We start from the raw sequence: 6,206 nt of genomic DNA on the forward strand, positions 1-6,206 counted from the left end.
GTGTGAGTCTGTGTGACTGTGTGAGCCTGTGTACCTTGTTGAGTCTGTATGCCTGTGGGTCTGTGTGCCTGTGAGAATGTGTTATTCTGTGTGAGCCTATGTGCCCGTGTGCTTGTGTAACCACGTGAGTCTCTGTGATCCTGTGTGAGCTTTATTGCCTATGTGAGTTTGTGAGCCTGTGTGAGAGTCTGTGCCTTTGTGATCCTGTGGGTCTGTGTGAGCCTTTGTTCTGTGAGCCTGTGTGCCTGTGTGAATCTGTGTAAGCCTGTGAGACTGTGAGCCTGTGTGCCTGTGTGAGCCTGTGAGCCTGTGTGCCTGTGAGACTGTGTATGTGTGTAAACCTGTGTGCTTGTGTGCCTGTGTGAGTCTGTGTGATTCTGTGTGAGCTTTTTTGCCTGTGTGAGTCTGTGTGACTGTGTGAGCCTGTGTACCTTGTTGAGTCTGTATGCCTTGAGAATGTGTTTATCTGTGTAAGCCTATGTGCCCGTGTGCTTGTGTAACCATGTGAGTCTCTGTGATCCTGTGTGAGCTTTATTGCCTGTGTGAGTTTGTGTGCCTGTGTGAGAGTCTCTGTGCTTTTGTGATCCTGTGGGTCTGTGTGAGCCTTTGCTTCTGTGAGCCTGTGTGCCTGTGTGAATCTGTGTAAGCCTGTGAGACTTTGTGAGCCTGTGTGCCTTGTGAGTCTGTGTGCCTATGAGAATGTGTATGTGTGTAAACCTGTGTGCTTGTGTGCCTGTGTGAGTCTGTTGTGATTCTGTGTGAGCTTTTTTGCCTGTGTGAGTCTGTGTGCCTGTGTGTCTGTGAGCCTGTTTGAGTCTTTGTAGGTCTGTGTGCCTCTGTGTGCTTCTGTGAACCTGTGTGAGTCTGAAGGAGTATGTGTGCCTTTGTGAGCCTTTTGCCTATGTGATCCTGTGTCTCTGTGCGCCTGTATGAGACTGTGAGCCTCTGTGAGCTTCTGTGCCTGTGTGAACCTGTGTGAGCCTGTGAGCCTTTGTGAGCTTGTGTAAACATGTATACCTGTGTGATCCTGTGTGCCTGTGTGATCCTTTTCCCCTGTGTGAGCCTGTCTGTATGCCTGTGTCAATCTGTGTGCCTGTTTGATCCTGTGAGCCTATGAGAGCCTATGAGCCTGTATAAGCCTGTGAACCTGTTTGAATCTGTGTGCCTGTGTGAGCCTGTGAGCCTTTGTGACCTTGTGTGCCTGTGTGAGCCTGTGTGAGCCTGTGTGCCTCTGTGAGTCTGTGTGCCTGTATGAGCCTGTGAGAATGTGTGTATCTGTGTGAATCTGTGTGTCTGTGTGAGGTTTGTGCCTGCATGAGCCTTTCTGTCTGTGTGAGCCTGTGTGTCTGTGAGAATGTGTGTATCTTTGTGAGCCTGTGTGCCTGTGTGAACCTAAGTGCCTGTGTGAGTTGGTGTTATCCTGTGTGAGCTATTTTGCCTGTTTGAGCCTGTGTGTCTGTGTGAGTCTGTGAGCATTTTTGAGTCTTTGTAGGTCTGTGTGTCTCTGTGAGCCTGTGTGAGTCTCTGAAACTGTTGGCCTATGTGAGCCTGCGAGCCTGTGTGAGCCCATGAGCCTGTGTACCTGTGTGAGCCTGTGAGCCTGTATCTGAGCTTGTGAATCTCTGTGAATCTATGTGCCAGTGTGAACCTGTGAACCTGTGCCTTTGTGAGTCTGGCTGCCTGTGTGAGCCTGTGTAAGTCTGAGAGCCTTTGGCCTGTGTGAGCCTTTGTGCATGTGTGAGCCTGTCAGCCTGCGTGCCCATGTGTGCCTGTGAGCCTGTGTGAGCTTTTGTGAGCCATTTTGGATGTGTGAACCTGTGAGCCTGTGTACTTGTGCTAGTCTGTGTTCCTGTGTGAGCCTTTGTGCATGTGTGAGCCTATGAACCTGTGTGCCTGAGTGAGCCTGATAACCTGTGTGAGACTGTGTGCCTTTTTGAGCCCTTGTGCCTGTGTGAGTCTGAGACTCTGTGAGCCTGTGTGCTTGTGTGAGCCTGTGTAAGCCTGTGAGCCTATATGTCTGTGTGAGCCTTGTGAGCCTGTGAGTCTGTGTGTGTGTGTGTCTGTGCCTGTGTGAGTCTGTGAGCCTGTGTGAGCCTTTATGCTTGTGTAAGTCTGTGATCCTGTGTGAGTCTGTGTGTCTGTGTGAGCCTCTGTGTGTGTCTGAGCCTGTGATCTTGTGTTCCTGTTTGAGGTGTGTGCCTGTGTGAATCGGTGTGCTTGTGTATGCCTGTATGAGTCTGTGAGCCTATGTGAACCTGTGTGAGCCTTTGTGCCTGTGTGAACCTTTGTGATCCTGTGTGCCTATGTCAGTCTGTGTGCCTTTGTGAATCTGTGTGTCTATGTGTGCCTGTGTGAATCTTTGTGTCTGTGTGAGTTTGTGGGCCTCTGTGAGCCTGTGTGAGCCTTTGTGCCTGTGTGAGCCTGTGTGTGTCTGTGTGTTGTTTGTGCCTATGTGAGCCTATGTGAGTTTTGTAGTCTGTATGCCTCTGTGAGCCTCTGGGCCTGTGTCAGCCTTTGTGCCTATGTGAGCCTGTGAGCATGTGTGTGTATGTGTTGTGTGAGCCTATGTGAGTCTTTGTAGGTCTGTGTGCCTCTGTAAGCCTTTGTGAATGTGTGCCCATGTTAGTTTGTGTTCCTGTGTGAGTCTGTGAGCCTTTGTGTCTGTGTGAGTCTGTGAGCCCATGTGTGTGTGTGTGTGTTGTGTGAGCCTATGTGAGTCTTTGTAGGTCTCTCTGCCTCTGTGAGCCTGTGTCTTGTGAGCTGGTGTTCCTCTGTGAGCCTTTGTGAGTGTGTGCCCGTGTTAGCCTGTGTTCCTGTGTGAGTCTGTATGCCTCTGTGAGCCTGTCTGTCTCATGATGGTGGTCAAACATGTTCTTTCAACTCCTGTGAGCCTCTTAAAGGTGTGTGCTTGAGGGAGTCTGAGTGTATTTGTTTTTGTGACTGTGGCTGATTGTAAGCCTCTGAGAATGTGCTGGTGGCTGAGAGGTTGCCTCTGTGTGTCTGTGTTTGTGTGTCAGGGTGTGCCAGGGTGTCTGTTCATGTGAACACACATTTACCTTGTGTGCTTGTACCTGTGGGGTCTGTGGTGCCTCTGTATGCTAGTAGCTCTTTGTGTGTCCTGTAGTGTGTCTGAGTTTCTGAGTGTTTACATTTCTGTGTATCTCTTTGTGTCACTGTGTGTCTCTGTGCATCTCTGTGTCTCTGTGTGTCTCTGTGTCTCTGTGCATATCTGTGTCTCTGCATGTCTCTGTGCATCTCTGTGTCTCTGTGCATCTCTGTGTCTCTGTGTCTCTGCGTGTCTCTGTGCATCTCTGTGTCTCTGTGCCTCTGTGTCTCTGCGTGTCTCTGTGCGTCTCTGTGTCTCTGTGTGTCTCTGTGTCTCTGTGCATCTCTGTGTCTCTGTGTCTCCGTGTGTCTCTGTGTCTCTGTGCGTCTCTGTGTGTCTCTGTGTCTCTGTGCATCTCTGTGTCTCTGTGCATCTCTGTGTCTCTGTGTGTCTCTGTGTCTCTGTGTGTCTCTGTGTCTCTGTGCATCTCTGTGTCTCTGTGTGTCTCTGTGTCTCTGTGTGTCTCTGTGTCTCTGTGTCTCTGTGCATCTCTGTGTCTCTGTGTGTCTCTGTGTCTCTGTGCATCTCTGTGTCTCTGTGTGTCTCTGTGTCTCTGTGTGTCTCTGTGTCTCTGTGTGTCTCTGTGTCTCTGTGCATCTCTGTGTCTCTGTGCATCTCTGTGTCTCTGTGCATCTCTGTGTGTCTCTGTGTCTGTCTACATGTGTCACTGTGCACCTCTGTCTCTGTGTGTGTCTGTGTGCCTGCTTGAGTCTGCATGACCATGTTTGTGGGAGACTGTGTGCGAGGAGGACCCATCCAGTGACCTCTGTCCCCCAGGGCACACCTTGGGGTTCTTGCCAGGGCCTCACCTCAACAGGCGAGTCTCCCTGTGAGCCTGGGCCTGCTGGGGAGGTTGACGCAGGCACAGCCGGCTCCTGCAGATGAGGGACGTGCGGGGGCTCCTCTCTACGGTCACTGCACCCTCACTGGCCCTCTGGGGGTCTCAATCTGTGGGGCAGGGGGACCTGAGGCTGCCCTGTGAGGGGAGTTTCACGGGGGCCTTCATGGGCCGGGGTGTGGGCTCTCATGGGTTGAGCAGCGCCTGTTCTGGGCACAGCAGGGACAAAGGTTTGGTGGCAGATGGGCTGTGAAGGGTCATGAGGCTGGGGCTGCAGGCTGGGTGGGCCCAGAGCCTGGGCCTGGGGCTTCGTCCCTGAGTGGCCTGTGAAGCCCATTCCCAGGGTGCCAGGTGCTGCTCGTGGGGGCTGTACCTGGCCCCCCCGACCCTCAGGGCCCCCTCCACCAGGCAGTTCTCTGGGATGTGGCCTGGGTGCCTGGTCACTCGGGGCCTGGCCACAGCACAGGCTGGGCCAGTTGCGGTGAGGGGTCGGGGCCGGGGCCTGGGACCAGGGCCGGGGGGCAGAGTGGTCAGGAACCACCCCAGCCATCTGGCCCAGCCTGGCCCCCTCCCCCAGCAATGCAAATGCCCGGGGTCCGGGTTCTGCTGTTTCGGTCTCAGGGTGAGTGGGGCTTTCCACCCTGGTCCCCACCTGCTCTGCGGTTTGGCCTTCGCCTGTTTTTGGAAACATTTGCAAGTGTGTTTGTGCTGTGTGGGGCGGGGGCGGGGTGCAGCCGGTGCCCACTGGGCCTTGCTCCTCAGTCTGGGCTGGGGGAGGGGAGCCCACGTCTGGCTTCCCCAGAGAAGGCAGAGGGCAGGACCCCTGAAGAGGGTCCTGGGGGGACCGCAGGGTGTGTGGCCCCTGCCCCAGGCAGCATGTGGAGTCCAAGCCTGGGTTCTGGTCCTGGTGGGGAGGTCTGGGTGTGGCCCATGGCCCTGCCAGAGGGAACCTTCCAGAACCACAGTCTCTCTGGGGCAAGGCTGAAAGTGAGGCTCAGAAACAGCAGGCCCGGCCATGCTCTCACACCCCATGAGTGTGCACATACATAGTACACACCAGCACACACATGTGCACACACTTGCTGCGGCCCCCCGCTGCTGCCCAGGGGTCCCCAGACGCAGGGGACTAGAGCTGCCTGTTGGCCCCACTCCACACGCCAGGCAGCCCCCTCCCCGTGGCCCCATGACTGAGCTCAGGCTGCCCAGGGGTCCCCAGACGCAGAGGACTAGAGCTGCCCGTTGCCCTACTCCACGCGCCAGGCTGCCCCCTCCCCGTGGCCCCGTGACTGAGCTCAGGCTGCCCAGGGGCTGGGGAAGCTGAGGGGCCCACTTGGCCAGCCTCCTCTGACCCCGGATGCAAACCTCAGGGCCCACAGTCCACTCGTGTGCGTGTGAGTGCAAACATGCCTGTGTACACAGGAGAACATGAAGGTGTGTGATGTGAGCATGACCTGCATGGAGTAGGTGTATGTAGGTCTGTAGAGTGTGTGGGTGTGCCCAGGTGTGTATAGATGTGTGTAGGTGTGTAAGGTGTGCAGTGGGGCTCCCGGCCAGCTCCCTTCACCTTCTAGGCCTGGCTCGTCATCACCCCCAGCACAAGGCCTCTGTCCACGCTCCCTCCTGGTTCAGCCAGCACAGCCTGGCACAGACAGAGGAGATGTCTGTTTGTGATGTGGGCACGTGCTAGACAACGGCAGGGACAGCCTGGGCAAGTGTGGGGCACTGCCCCATGTCCGGGCCTGCGTGTGTGTATCTGTGCGTGTGAGTGTCGAGGGCTGGACCCTGTGGGATTGTCCAGCTCCTCTCTGGTCTGGGCAGAGACCCAGATTCCAAGCCCTCAACAGAGTCCCCCTGCCCAGGACTGGGGGGCGGCGTGTGGGTGCTGAGGAGCCCCTTGGGGTCAGGGTGCGGCTTGAGCTGGGTAGTGGCCCTGTGACTCAGCCTTGGGGTAAGTGGGCGCCTTGGAGCAGGTGTCCTATGAATACACACACACACAACTCACATACACACACACGGAGAAGCACACTCAGAGACATACACACGTAACACCTACCCCTGCTGCACTCTCACAAACAGAATACAGACACACATCTCCCAAACTCTTACTGCTCCCTCCCCACACACTCAGAGCACACCGACTCACTCACACCCAGAAGGTGAACACACGACACCCACGCACACTCACACTCACCCGCATGCTCCTCACTCCAGGCCCTGAGGGCCCCTGGAGCCCCGCTCAGGCTCACTCAGGCCTGGTCATGT

This window comes from Cervus canadensis, chromosome 17 (assembly GCF_019320065.1).
Source record: "Cervus canadensis isolate Bull #8, Minnesota chromosome 17, ASM1932006v1, whole genome shotgun sequence".
Classification (NCBI taxonomy): Eukaryota; Metazoa; Chordata; class Mammalia; order Artiodactyla; family Cervidae; genus Cervus; species Cervus canadensis.